Genomic DNA, 13,903 nt, shown 5'->3' with positions numbered 1-13,903 from the left:
CCCGGCCAATCGGCGAGCCTTGGCAGCAGCCAATGGCACGCAGCGACCCCCTCCCACGCAGCCCCCTGTCGCCGGCTCGCGCGGCCCTGGCAACAGGCGGAGAGCCGCCGCGGGTCACGTGGGGCACAGCGGCTGAGGGAGGGCGAGGGGAGGGGGGAGGGTGTAGAGCGCGTCGCCATGGCGACGGATCAACCAACAGCCAGAGGCGGGGGCCGCGCCGCTACCGTCCCGCCCCCGCCGGGGAGAGCCCGCGCGGCGCCGGCAACAGCCCGCGGCGACTGCGGGCGAGCGGAGCGGCGGCGCCGAGCAGCCCCAGAGCACGCCTGTAGCATGCGCGGAGCACCCCGGCAGCGCAGGTGCTCGGCAGCGGACAGAGGGGTTGCGCAGAGCCCGGCCAACGGGCCAGCCTGAGCGGCAGGGGGTCTCCCCTTCCCGGCCGCGCCGGCTGCCTCCTTGCTCCTCGCAGCCTCTCTGGCGTCCTGAAGGTCTCAAGCATCTTCAGGCTTCCTCCGCGTTGCTCCACCTGAGAGGAGGAGGCCGATTCTTCTGCACTGGGTGAGAGATCGGCCGTGAAAGGAGTGAGGCGGCCCTTCGTCGGCAGCACAAGCGCTGCAAGTGCTTGGGCTTAAGCGGAGACACGGTCTGCCGTGAAATCACCATCTCTTCCCAGATAATTGACTACGCAAGAAAAAACACGAAACCGAGTAATTTCACCAGGCTAGAAAATTGGCCACAACATATACTTGCGTCTTAGTATAGACCCAGTGTGTCATTAACACACCACGGGCAGTTTTGCTGCCTTGAATTGAGATGCAGCGTGTGCTGAACATTTGTTAAGTTGGGAAAATACCAATAAATCTTTCGAACGAAGAATTGGTTTATTGTCCAACTTTCCAAATTAAAATAAATAAATAAATGTCGGAACAAATTAAAACTGAAGACTTTAGCCGTGGTCAGAATACACTGGGGCTGGGGAGGAGCAAAAGTTGATAGAAATAGCCCAGCCTGCAGCTGCAGATAATACGCAGTCATAGCAAAAGCACCAGACGAGGAAGTGCTGTGTCTTCAAGTGCGATGATAGATACAAATTATGACCTGAGTGTAAAATAATTTTGACTCTTTTGTTTCCCAAAATGGATAGAGCCACGCAGTCTGCTTCTACCTTTGACTGTAAATGGTACCACATTTTAGCATAGCACTAATCCAGTGCTGTAGCCAGTGTGGGCCAAGTGTCTAACCCATTAGTCTGAGACAGATCATACACGAGCCAGACTTCACAGCATAAGGCAATTGGCCTTTTGGTTTTGTTTTTTTTTAATAAAAATCTCCCTTATGTTCTGATTGCTTTTGATATGTAGTGTAAATGTCTCTGATATGTATAATGTATATTGTTACCACGAGCCAGAGTAAATGTGGCTGCTCTTTGGTTAGAACGAAGTAAAGAAGCATGTATTTCTAACTCGACTAATATGTAATGGCAATGGCTGTGCACACAAGACAAAAATAAAGGACATTTTTCCCCCTCCTGTTCATAAAAGTTGATCCCATTTGCAGCCCAAACTTTAGTGGTGTTTGTCTAAAATATGTCCTCTTCAGGATGATCCTGTTATTGTGGCCACGCAGTGCCTAGAAGGGGAATCAGATGGAAACCCCTTGTCTTGTGTCCTGAGCCATGAGGAAGCAAAGATGGTATAAATGCTTATCTTTTCCCAGCACAAGGGCCTGCATAAGGAAGCCAAGGCCACAATGTCATAGGTTGGCTTTATCCAGCACCTCAACTGGATGAAGCGCTCCTGATGTACAAGCCCAGCAATGTAAGGGTGAAAATGCCTTGGTTATGCTGTTCAGGAAAAAAGGGAATCACACGTAAGTTAATATATTTCCTCAAAACCTTTAATTTTTCTTGAAATCAAAAAGAGCTGGTGGGGTTCAGTCCTTTCTGGATGAGTGCCTGCTTTCTGACTCCTGAACGACAGGGATGAACAGTCGCTATTACTATTTAGCTATTACTGTCACTCAGCTATTATTACTAGTATTAGCTAGTTAACTTAGCTGTAGACCGATACTTAGCCAGAGCAGCACTAAGGTTAGTGCTATTAAGGCTAGCTTTAGAAATAATGCTGCTGGTGGCCCATCTCCTCCGGCGACGTTAGCAGCTGTGCAGGATTTTTCAAGGAAAGACAGATGATTCTGTCAACTTTGCGTGGGTTTCTGTGACATTGGAAAGGCCTATCTAAATTCTCACGTCAGGGGCAACAGGATAACAACCCGTCTTTGCGAACAGTTTTCCCAGGATGCGTGCTGGCACCAAACGGGTGCCACTGGCACGTTGCAGAACAGCAGTGGCTACGCTTTGGCGGTTAGGAGGTTGTTCTGCAAAATAAGTGTTTGCAAAAGAAGATGAGATCTCGCGTGGGCGCAAAGTGAGAAACGTGCAAATACCGGGTGTTGCGTTCTGCAGCCTGGGAACACCATTTGGGCTGGCCTTGTAAAAGAGCAACATCTCCTGGGACTTTCACTTCCCCTTGCAGTTCACTGTAGATGTGACATGGCAGATGAGAGTTCAGCCTAGGAAACGGTGAGTCCTTCTATTCCTATTTGACATACATTTTTTCTCAGACTTGCGAACGGCTTCTGTCATTTTGGGTGGCAGTACAGATGCACGCAGTTAACACTTCTCTCTCTGAAACGGAGTCCAGTTGTACGAGTCTGAACCGAGGAGACCTGTCATTTCTCATCCAGAAGGAATGTGTGTAAACTTGTTATCTTAATTGATGCTTCTCCACGAGTTTCACGTAATCAGCCCTTGTAGCTTAACATGCTAATGACCAGGGCAAGTGGAAATCTAACCTGTTAAAGGAATGCAGACCAGTTTGTCTAAGTCCTGCTGAGATCTGCGGTATAACTTTTTTCAAAGATTTACTTGTCTCTCTTCCATCTTTCCACTCAGCTGCCTTTTACTCCTGTTCCTGTTGGTCCCCCTTGAGTAGAGCAGTTCTCCAAAGCAGAAACCTCTGGGAAGGTATGCAGAGGGGTCAGGAAGAGTATGTTTGGAGAAGGGAGTGGTGACCGTAAATCCCCTTTCCCTCTGGCAGCATGTAAATCTGAGAGAGACAGAAATAGCACAACAAGGGCTCCACATTGTAGCCTTCTCTACGTGCAGATGAACGGTGTTTCATGTGAGTGGTGGAAAGCACAGGAGCAGGAGCAGGGAGCAGTGCTGTGCAGGGAGGTGGCTGTTTCAGGTGGCTCCTGTGAAGCCCCTCCAAGTCACTTGGCTCTGCAGCTTGCACCTGGGTCTTTGCCAAAGTCCTTTCTTCCGTAGAAGCATTCCTGGAAGTCATTGCAAGTTCAGCTTTAATCTGTTTGCCAGTCACTGCATATTTTCAGGGCCTGGGATCCCTCCCAAGCAGTACTCAGCTGGCAGCGGGAGGTCAAAACAGTCCAAACCCTGCTGCATAAATGAACAGACAGGATAAATGCTGCTGCCTCAGTGTTGTTTACATGGCACATGTGTAGCATCCCTCTCCCCTGCCTTTTGCCAGCTTCATCTGTTTCCCCTGGAAGGTGGTGGGAGCAGGCACTGTGATGTGTAGTGCCCAGGACAACAGTGGCCCTTTTCAAATGGCTCCTTAGCGCTGCTATAATAAGCCTGATAAATAAAACATGGCTCGCAGACACGGATTTACTGGAGAGGGCTAAGGGGGCTGTAGCTCCCTCATTAGTATCTCCCGGTGCAGCGTGCGTGCTCCTCATTATGTGGCACAGTGGCGGTTGTCTAGTCATCCATGATGAGGCTGCAGCCACTCCAAGGATGCGCCAGGGATCTCAGGGACTTTGGGTTTTTTTGTGGGTTTGGTGGAGGTTTTTTTTCTGTGTTAATAATAGGAATTTAAAAGAAAAAGACAAAAAAACCCCAAACCAACCTCCCTTGAAAATGAAGAGGATGAAGAGCAGCCCTCTGATTTTCTCCCCCTTGCATCCCTGTGAGTTAGGAGCAGACGCAGAGAAATTCGTAGAGCTGTGTTAATATGGAATTGGAGTGAGAACGATCGAGACCTCTGGACTGCACAAACTCTTTCAGGGAGCATTGATTCCCTCCAGTCTAAAATGATGCTTGTAAACTCGTGGCTGAGGTATAAGCTTCATCCTCTCCTTTCCATCTTTCTTCTTCTCTTTAAGGGGAAAGAATCAATTTAGCCAATTTCAAGTCCCTAAAAGCTGAGAACTTGGGAATCTGGGTTAATCTGAACAGGGTTTGTGAAGGTTTTATCCAGCTTTTCTTTCTGACCATCATTTAAATCCCTCCTCCCTCCTGCATACAAGCTGCAACTGCATCATCGTAGTAACCCTGTGACCAAGAGGCACGAGAGTCTCCTCTGAGACTGTAATCTCAGTCTAAACAGCTCTCTGACTGGTGCTCGTGAGTGGTGATGCATCATGCAATTTTCTCCTTTAGAGGCTCACAGTGTCATCTCCACCGTGATCCCTGCCCTGCCAGAGCCAGAGGCCAGCCTGGGAGCAGGTTCCCGGCACAGCACAGCACAGAGAATGGGGGCAGGTGCAGGAGGTCATGAATAGTGTTAGCAAAAACTGCCCCTTTCCTCTTCACCACCACGCAGGAAAGGCACCCATTCATGATGGCAGGAGACTTTACTGGCATAGCAAAATAGCCCTCCATAAACCCATGACTTTCTGTAACGGTATTTAATATGCAGATAGCCAAACGAATGCCACTGTGATATATTTTTATGGACAAATATTCTATATTAAGCCCTGATTTATACATTTGAGCATAATACCTGGGGCTCTGAGGAGAGCCTTTAATCTCTGTCAGCGAGGCAGCACGCATGCTAAAACGCCGAGTAAATCTGCACGTGAGCAGCGAACCGAGTGCAGCATATATCAGAGTTCTCCCGCCTGATACAATTAAATACACGAGACCACTTCGCTATGTGATATTAACACTTTGACACATAGGGGCCCACATCGGGAAATACCCCTCTGCACTTCCCGCTCTGAGTGTAACCTGCAGCATTCCCACTGTGTCTGCCATCCCCATCCCAACAGGCGGGAAGGGTGCCGGCTCGGACTCCTGGGAGAAGTTCCTGGGTGCAGGAAGGTCTCTCCCTGCAGCTTGCCTCCTCTCCTCCTGTCACCCTGCAGCACCTTGCCTTCTCTGTCACCTCTTGGGTGCAGCTTGAGGGGGTGCCCGTGCCCGATTTCCCCTTGGTCGGCACGTGTAGGGAGGTGAGCATCATCTCAGCGTGAGGTTCTCCATTTAATCATCTCACCGGCTCAACTGTTTTTATCTGAATCTCCCTTCTAAACTGATAAATCTAAATTGCACATTTTCTAAACTGCTTAGCTTAGGAGTAAATCTTGCAGGTATCCTCAAATGACTGGATGGTGTCTTCTGCACCTTTCTAGCACCATCTACTGTAACTTTTTTATACTGTTTTCCTTCCCTTTCCCATCTGCAGGCTCCAGATTCCTGCAGGAGCTGTCTTCATCCCAAGGAGTTTGCGGAAGAACAGGAGCTCTGGTTTTGTTTGAAAGACCCCGGGGCTGGTATGATGAAGAAACAGATACAGAGCACCTTCATCCTATAGATTGTATTTCCTTGTTTTAAACTAGTGACTTGATTTTCAGTGCCTAGCTTGTTGATAATTTTGCCACTCTTCTCAGTGCTCAGAAAGAGAAGAAAATGGAGCAGAACAAAGGTGTTCCACCTTCACTGAAGCAATCTGTGCTAGCTGGCAGAGCAAGAATTAGGGATGTGTCAGGTTGAGAGGCTGGACCAGAGCTTTGTGCGGGGAGGAGAAAGCCTGCATGGGAACAAATCTTCTGTTTGCCGCTAGAAGATGCCAAGGGGGAGATACCATTTTGGATTTTTACCCCTTGGTGATGACCTCAGAGTGGGACTAGGAGCAGTGGGGTTTTCCTGTGGGACTCCTCCCTCTTCTTGTTACGTTCAGTATTAAAAGGGAAACTGCTCTGAAAGGGTATCCTGCTCTTCCCAGCTCCACGGTTCAGACGTGGAGGCATTTTGTGTCCCTATTATATGCACTCCTATTACAATGCGGTTTAGGATGTAGGATGTTGTATGGTTAAAGACAGCTATTACAACTGAAAATAGAAGCAGAGCTTTCTGACTGCTATGATTGTTATGGATTTGTGTGATTAATATTTAGCTGCTTTACAAAAAGCACCAGCACCAAAAGCTGGAAGATGAAATCAGAACAAAGTTGTGCTAAGGACTGCGAATGGCTTTTTTGTTTGTTTGTTTTAAAATAAATCTGTGTGTAATGAGTATTTCTGTGGGTGATAGATTAACAGGAAAATACTGCCAGTCTTTTCCAGGGTCGCAAAACACAAAACAAGGTATATCATACTCGCTTGTTTCTTTGTTTTGTCATTGAGGCCCATATTGTCTGTTTGAAGCTAACTTGTTTCAATGGGAAGTAATATATTTTTCTGTAGTCCTTGTGAAAACTGGAGTGGAGGTAGATTTGGCGGCTTAGCCTATGGAGTTCTGTGGCAAATGTGCAGATCGAAAAGACTACAGGGTTTTGTCCTGGCTTTGTTTCTTGATGAAGTTCTGAAAAGAGCTAAATTAAATCCATGCTCTGGCCATATGTGTAATTTTGTTCTGCTGGAAGAGCTTATAGATGTCAGTGAATTTGTCCATACTCCCAGCATTGTGTAAGGGATGATACAAGAGCCTGAAGATTACACTCTCTAGCAGTACCATGCGTTCACAAGCTTCAGATTGTTACAACAGCATTTTTTCATTTACATAGCTGGAGAGAATCTGTTTTTGCAGTAAATTTGTATTTCAAAGCAGATTTCTATGTCGGTCATTATTGGTGGTTTACAAGGTTTCTCTTTTTTTCCCCCCTTTTGGGAATGTGGGAGCAAATGAAATAAACCCATCATAAAAAATAATTTTGTCCAGGTGGAACATAAATCATCCAAAAAAATATTATTCTACATGGCAAATAAAAAGCATATGCTGTATTATTTAAAGCACAGCCTCCATATCCACATACAAAATTAATGCTACAGTGGTAGGTAAAACTGATGGAGGCAGACAATGAAAATATTAGGAGTAAAACATGATGCCATGAACAATTCAAGCAGAGCCACTTGCAGGGTCATGGTCATATTCCATTTCAAATGGGCATGGAAATACACTGTGGGTTATTCTTCTCCAGAGATGCACAGATAATAAGCACCTGCTCCCCATGTCTACTCTTCCCTTTTAACTGTTGATTTATTGGATGTTTCTGAAAGCTGTGGTCAGACTCATGAGGGATATACAACACGGTGCCTGCAGGAAGAAATGGGAGCGGGCAGACAAGCTGCCACGTTCCCCATCACTACCAGAGGGCAAACGGCTGAGCAGGGTTCAGAGCAACAGCAAGCTCCTCTTCAGCTTCCAAGAGAAAGGGTGCTCCTGAAAGGTAAATCAGCACTCACTGTGCCTGGGTCACACCTAGGAAAGTCAGTTAAAAATCCTAAACTACGTTCCTTGCCTCAAACTGGGGTAAATGGTACGTTCAGAGGAGACACATACAGCATTCAGCAGTCTAAGGCACAAAAAGGAAAGTCTCCTACCATTAGGTGTTTGACACCCATAGCATCAAGAAAATGACCAGAATATCTATCTATATACCTATAAAACATATTATTGCATGTGTTTTAAGGTAATTTTCAGAACAGCATTAGGAATCCAGCCTTTTACACGTACCTTTTACAGGTATGTACTATTACTCCATACTACATTGAAGACAGCACCACCATCAAATTTTTCACACTTATCCTAGTTCTCCCAGGATCAGGGAGGGGGTTCACTCCATTCCTCCCCTAAACTGACAAACAGCCTCATTAAATGAGGGATGAACATAATCTTCAGATAATGTTGAAGCTGGGTCACTACGATGAGACTTTGAATTGATGATTTTCTGTATCATTTAATTTTTAAAAGAAGATTGCACAGAGAACTTGCTTGATGTAAGAGGTATTCTTTCACTATTCTCTGCCATTTTATGCTCTGTAGAAGAGTGGAGCTTTGCAGCCACGAGGTCTTGAGATTTTTCAATGGTGGAGGCTTGTAATATTTAAATGACACTGCATGTCCGTTTAGGAACAAAAGAAAGAAAATGCCCATCTCCACGCTATGGCCCTGAGCTGGTCACCTTGGCTGAGAGATTCAGGAGATAGGCAGTGACCAGTGAAGGCCAGGCTTTAAACAGAGCTCCCTGTGCTCATCCCTGAGTCCCTTTGACCTGACCCAAAAGAGCATGGAAGTGTTTAAAAATCAAGTCCTGATGGTTCATGCTGGAGTCTTTTGAAATAGGATCCTTAAGGTGTGATCTTGCAAGTTCATGGTGGAGTTGTGAGCACACACCACTTACAGCCCTACCCGTGCCACCTCTCAGGCAAAGCAAGGTCCAACCCTTATTTATTCCCAGCTGCAAAAGAGCATAACCTTGGCCACTGCATTTGCTCCAAGGACCTTCTGGGGCCTTCTTGCAGGAACAGGGCCCTCAGAACCCACCTCCCGGGTTGGATTTGGCACGTCTCTGTAATGGGGAGCAGCACGGCCATTTCAGTGCAGAGCTTTGCCCTGGGCATGATGGTGCGGGCCGCTGTGCTAGCAGGCCTTGTCTGGTTTGGGAATGGGAGCTCACATCTCTGTGTGGCACCATGCTACAATTGAAGCAGGGGTGCACACTTGCCTGCCACTTAGATCAGGGATCTCTGCACTATGTTGCATCCCATGCTGTCGATGTGCCCTCTTTCCATATGATACCTTGTGGTTTGTCAAAATGAAGTTTTTGAGAAATTAGGAAGTTCTTCAAAATGAAGAGTTTCAAGCAGTGTACCAGACTCTGAGGCCTCTGGGTAGATTTTACAGCCCAACAGACACGTTTTGTTTTGCATAAAGCTCTCTCTCTTTTTCTCAGTGCCTCATGCAGTCTATCCTTGACCGCCATGAACCAAAGATCAGGCTTTTCACTTCTGCCTGTACCACATCTTAAACAAAGGTGTAGTCTGAAAAAACCCACAAAATTACTCATGTATGCAGAGAGGCAGAAAATGGTCATCTCTTCCCCTACAGGCTTCCTGACATTGGTCTGGATTCATCATCACTTGCATTGTGAATCCCCCTGAGATGAACCTGCCCCATGTAATGAGACTGGAGGGCAATGCTGTCCCCCTCTACCACAAGGTTGCCTCAGGCTTCCTCAACAGATTTCTAAGTGGGTTGCTGGGCAGATGGGTGCATGGGCAGAGAAGAAAATCAGGCAGACCTTACTGCTTGCCTGGCAGGTTGGTTCCTGCTCAGCAGAAGATTTTTTACTCCACTCCGAATCCTTTTCTTTGACAAACCAGTTTCAAGGAAAACACATTTCCCGGCCTGACCTGCACATGTGAATCGTGTCTGCTCTACCATGTAGCTGGAGTGGAGCTTTGGGGCACAGGTCTGTCAGAAAGCACTGCCAAAAGTACAAAGTTAACACACCTCCCAAAATTGTGGGAGGTAAATTTACTCTCTGATATCTTTCAGCACGAGTGATCTCAACCAGTCCAGTAACCTCAAGTGTTACAAATAGCACTGCAAATGTTCTCCAGCAGAAGTGTTATCTTTCGGCTGACGGCATCCCTTTAAGCGCTAAGACACTGTTGTGTCAAGTTTTTGCTGTAGCCAAACGGGACTAGATTGAAATCAATAGCCCCATTTCACCTGTCACTTACTTAAGCTTGATTTGAACCCATGTTTGTAAAGCTGAAAGGCTTTTCTAGTCCATCGTTATTGTGCCTCCCATGGCCAGCCCACCTGTGAGAATTTCGCATTCCTACATTTAAAAAGAGACATGATGGACAATGAAAATAAATGTTTGGTTTGTTTTAATATATTTAATTCAGCACTTTTTCTGTTACTAAGGCTGCTTGGAAAGGAGATGCATCTGCTCAGAGCAGAGACTTTCATAACTCATCCAGAGTTATTGGTCTTACCCACAATATTAGTGATAAAAATTGATTATCCATTCCCACTTGCTTCACGATCCATAGCTTATTTTTTCATTCATATTATTAGTTGGTTTATACGGAGTGAGACAGTGTTATTTAAGTAGCCAAGGATGGGTGTAATACATCTTACTTACTAAAAGCCCACACCAGCAGAAAGCAGGATTTTTTCATGCTAGCTCTCCTGTCCTGAAGGTAGAAATAATCTGGAATTGGCAACTGTCATGGTTTTTCTCAACTCTGAAGAGAAAATGCTCTTTGGTTAGTGTACGTGCTCTGCCCACTCAGGCTCACTGCTGCCTTTTTATCCTCAAGTGCAAAGTCTGGAACTTGATAGGGCCTTGTTGTTTGATGAACAATTATGCTGAGCTTCCTAGGGGAAGGTAATTTTGCGACTGTCACTTGTACCTCATAGAAGGCAGAGGAGAGGGGGAAGGACTGAATATTGCAAGGGTGGAGAGAAAAAATTAAGGAAGAAGCGTGGCTTCTACAAAACTTTCTGAGTAAAAGATCTGTTTCAGAAGGCATACTTCAGCAATATGGGCTCACCTGCTCCCAGGGAAGGGGACCTTTCATAGGACATCTCCAAGGGGGTCATATCATGACCATTAGCATACAGAGCTTTATACACTCTCCTACAGCTGTAAGAGGAGGACCAGCTTTCCTACTGTCAGTACTCCCAAGCACTCAAAGAACAGAGCAGTTTGGATATCACCTTCAGATGAAACTGTAAAAGTTGTAGTCTTCGACTTAAACTGGTTCTGTGAGACCAGCAGTTAGATATGGTGTGGGAACAGAGGTTAGCCCTAAAATGGGAATAGCTAGAGTGTTGCAGTTACAAGGAGGAGTTTATTGACATGACCTTAACTCCTTTACAAAAAAAGTAACTTACTGGCCTGCCCAGACATCAGTGTTTCTGACTTAGACCTTAAACATTTTGGTTATTTGATCCAAAACTGGAACTTGGAGATTCCATCTCTCCCTTTGGAACTCGTTTTATCATAGACAGATATTACCTGCACACAAGGAAAAGGAACAACAGACTCCTAATACAAAAACCTCCCAGCTCAACTGCTCAGGTGGTAGCTTCACTCACCTCACATAGCAAACCAGCCAATGCATACACTAACATAAAATTGAAAGGAGAAGTGTGTCCCCATGGGACTATTAAATGTAAATATCTTTTTGTTCAATAAGGAGGTAAAGTTTTCCACCCAGTTGCTGGGCAGAATCACAGAATCATAGGACCATTTTGGTTGTAAAAGACTTCTAAGATCACCAAGCCCAACCACTAACCTAACACTGCCAACCCCACCACTAAACCATGTCTCTCAACACCTCATCTTCATGTCTTTTAAATATCTCCAGAGATGGAAATCCTACCACCTTCTCGGGTAGCTTGTTCTTGTGTTTAACAGCCCTCTCAGTCCATGGTTTAACAACCCTCTCGGTGAAAAAGTTCTTACTGATCTCCAACCTAAACCTCCCCTAGTGCAACTTAAGGCCATTCCCTCTCATCCTGTCACTTGTTACTTGAGAGAAAGGACTGATACCCACCTCACTACAACCTCCTCTCAAGTAGTTGTAGAGAGTGATCGAGCCTCCCTTCAGCCTCCTCTTCTCCAGAATCTCTTTTGGGTGATCTCTTTTGGGAATGAGGACTGCTTCTCTCTAACAGGATCTAGAGCTCCCGAGGGCAACTGCAGAGCAAACAACTAATGCCAGAAACAGCAATAAGAAAAATCTCCACCTGTACATCCAGACCAGCCTTTACAGTCTCCTCGCCTATGGCATTTAAGAGCCGCATCCGATCTTTAAAGCACTATCTCGGCGGTGCCCCCTGGGAGAGAGGTCAGGAGAAAAGGCAAGGGGATGTGGAGCCCCCGCTCCATGGGATGCCCACGGGAACGCCGTACCTATACTCGCCTGCCTTCGGGGAGTCGCCGGGGATGGGGCTCCGGGAGCAGCAGCCCGGGCTGCGCTCCCAAAACTGACCCTGTTTTGCCATCTAGTGCCGCGGAACCAGATTGCAAGAGCCCATCACTGCCCGCCCCGCTCCACTCCACCATGGCCGGGCTTGCCAAGAAACGCAATTTAAGGTCCGGTAAGAATTACAGGAACTTCAACTTTCTTTGTTTTTAAACATTAATCTGGGTCAATATTTCATGTGCCACAATGACTGGATAACCCCAGCCAAAGGAGGTGCTATTTTGTGCTGTGGATAGGAATGGCAAGGGGATGAATGGCCACACGAGCTATCTGTGGCTGGCTGGGAAACCCTTACCTTGCCGATTAGCTATAGCCCAAAAGTAGATATATTTAGTGTCACTCGGATCTCCTGATTTAGGGCTGGCACTGCAACGGAGCCGCAGCCATTAGTGCCGCCGCTCCGCTTGTTTGGCAAATGAGGCTCCTTCGGGTTGCAAGGGACGTGATTTACGCAGCGCAGCTTGGGAGCAGAGCCAGGTGAATTGCTTTCGGTGGCAGGGAGTAATGAATCCAATCGGTTTTACAGGCCCTCCCCCTCCTCTGGTAATCACCCACGAGTAGGTTGCAGTTTTCTCACGTTTATTCATTCGTCTAAATTATTCTGTGAATAATTTCAGTGAACCTAAGGCATCCTTAAAGGACGTGCGAGCGGGTTATCGGGGAAGCCTTGGAGTCAAAGAGATTTTAGCTGGTTGACTGGAAGCACAGAAACTAAGCGTTTCAGTCAGGACACACAGGGTATCTCACTCGTGTGTGTGAATTTAGGATTTACTTTCTCAAAACATCCACCCCTGTTCATTTAGAGTGTGCTGTGTCTACATTCTTAAAAATGTGCTGTGACATTTTTAAGGCTACAAGTAAATATGAAGAAATGCCCATGATGCATTCCAGCCTAATTTCCTGTAAAATACAAACTAATATTTACCAAGCCTTTTAGTTTTAGGTTTAATTGCAACAAATTCTAGCCGCCCCTGAAATGAAGAGGACAGAAAGAAGGGAGTTCGACTGTCTTACAATCAGTTCCCAGCATGCCGAACTAAAATGTCTCATGTTTATAAACTGAAGTTAACAGGGGGAAAAAGGGACAGATTTGAGACCTCATTCTTTTAGAGAAACAAAGAAATCTCCTTGTTGGTATCCAATTTCCAGAGGAGTTTTAGAAATCATTTCTGGTTTCATTGTGCAAAACTTGCTTCTGCAGTTGCATATGTCTTCACAGGCACAAGAGCTTGTCATAGAGGGGAGTCAGCATGGCTTGGGTAAAGGACAGGAGCATAGACCATGTGCCAAGCATGTTAAAAGGTAGATGGTGATGGGGCAAAGCAAAAAGAAACTGAATTCAGCTGGGGACTGAGAGTTAGTCAGAGTGAAGACAACAATAACGAATTCTGAGTATTCTATACTCAGAATATCTCTGCAGTTGCATGGGAAAATGACCACCAAGACGCTCAGGGGAGTGGAGCATCTTCGTTATGAGGAAAGGCTGTGGGAACTGAGGCTGTTTAGTCTGGAGGAGACTGAGGGGGAATCTCATTAATATTTACGAGTATATAAATGGTGGGTGTCAGGAGGCTGGGGCTTCCCTTTTTTTTCTGTTGTATCCGGTGACAGGACAAGGGGTAATAGAAAGAAGCTGAAACACAAACAGTTCCATTTGAACATATGGAAAAATATGTCACTGTGAGGGTGAGGGATGCCTGGCACAGGCTACCCAGGGAAGTTGTGGAGTCTCCTTCTCTGGAGGTTTTAAAAGCCCGCCTGGATGCATTCCTATGTGACCTGATCTAGGTGGACCTGCTTTGGCAGGAGGGGTTGGACTGAATGATCTCTAAAGATCCCTTCTAACCCCTACCATTCTATGATTCTATGAAAACAG

General features: G+C 46.2%; 1 long non-coding RNA gene across 1 annotated transcript; it reads left to right on the top strand.

The window, feature by feature from the left end:
* Positions 1-2,486: 2,486 nt before the first annotated feature.
* LOC133624673 (uncharacterized) lies at positions 2,487-6,313 on the top strand. Its single transcript, XR_009818035.1, has 2 exons — positions 2,487-2,578; positions 5,484-6,313. It is a non-coding gene; the product is annotated as an uncharacterized LOC133624673 (long non-coding RNA).
* The last annotated feature ends 7,590 nt before the right edge of the window (positions 6,314-13,903 follow it).

Source organism: Colius striatus, chromosome 1 (assembly GCF_028858725.1).
Source record: "Colius striatus isolate bColStr4 chromosome 1, bColStr4.1.hap1, whole genome shotgun sequence".
Lineage (NCBI taxonomy): Eukaryota > Metazoa > Chordata > Aves > Coliiformes > Coliidae > Colius > Colius striatus.
This window is presented reverse-complemented; position numbering and strand designations above follow the sequence as displayed.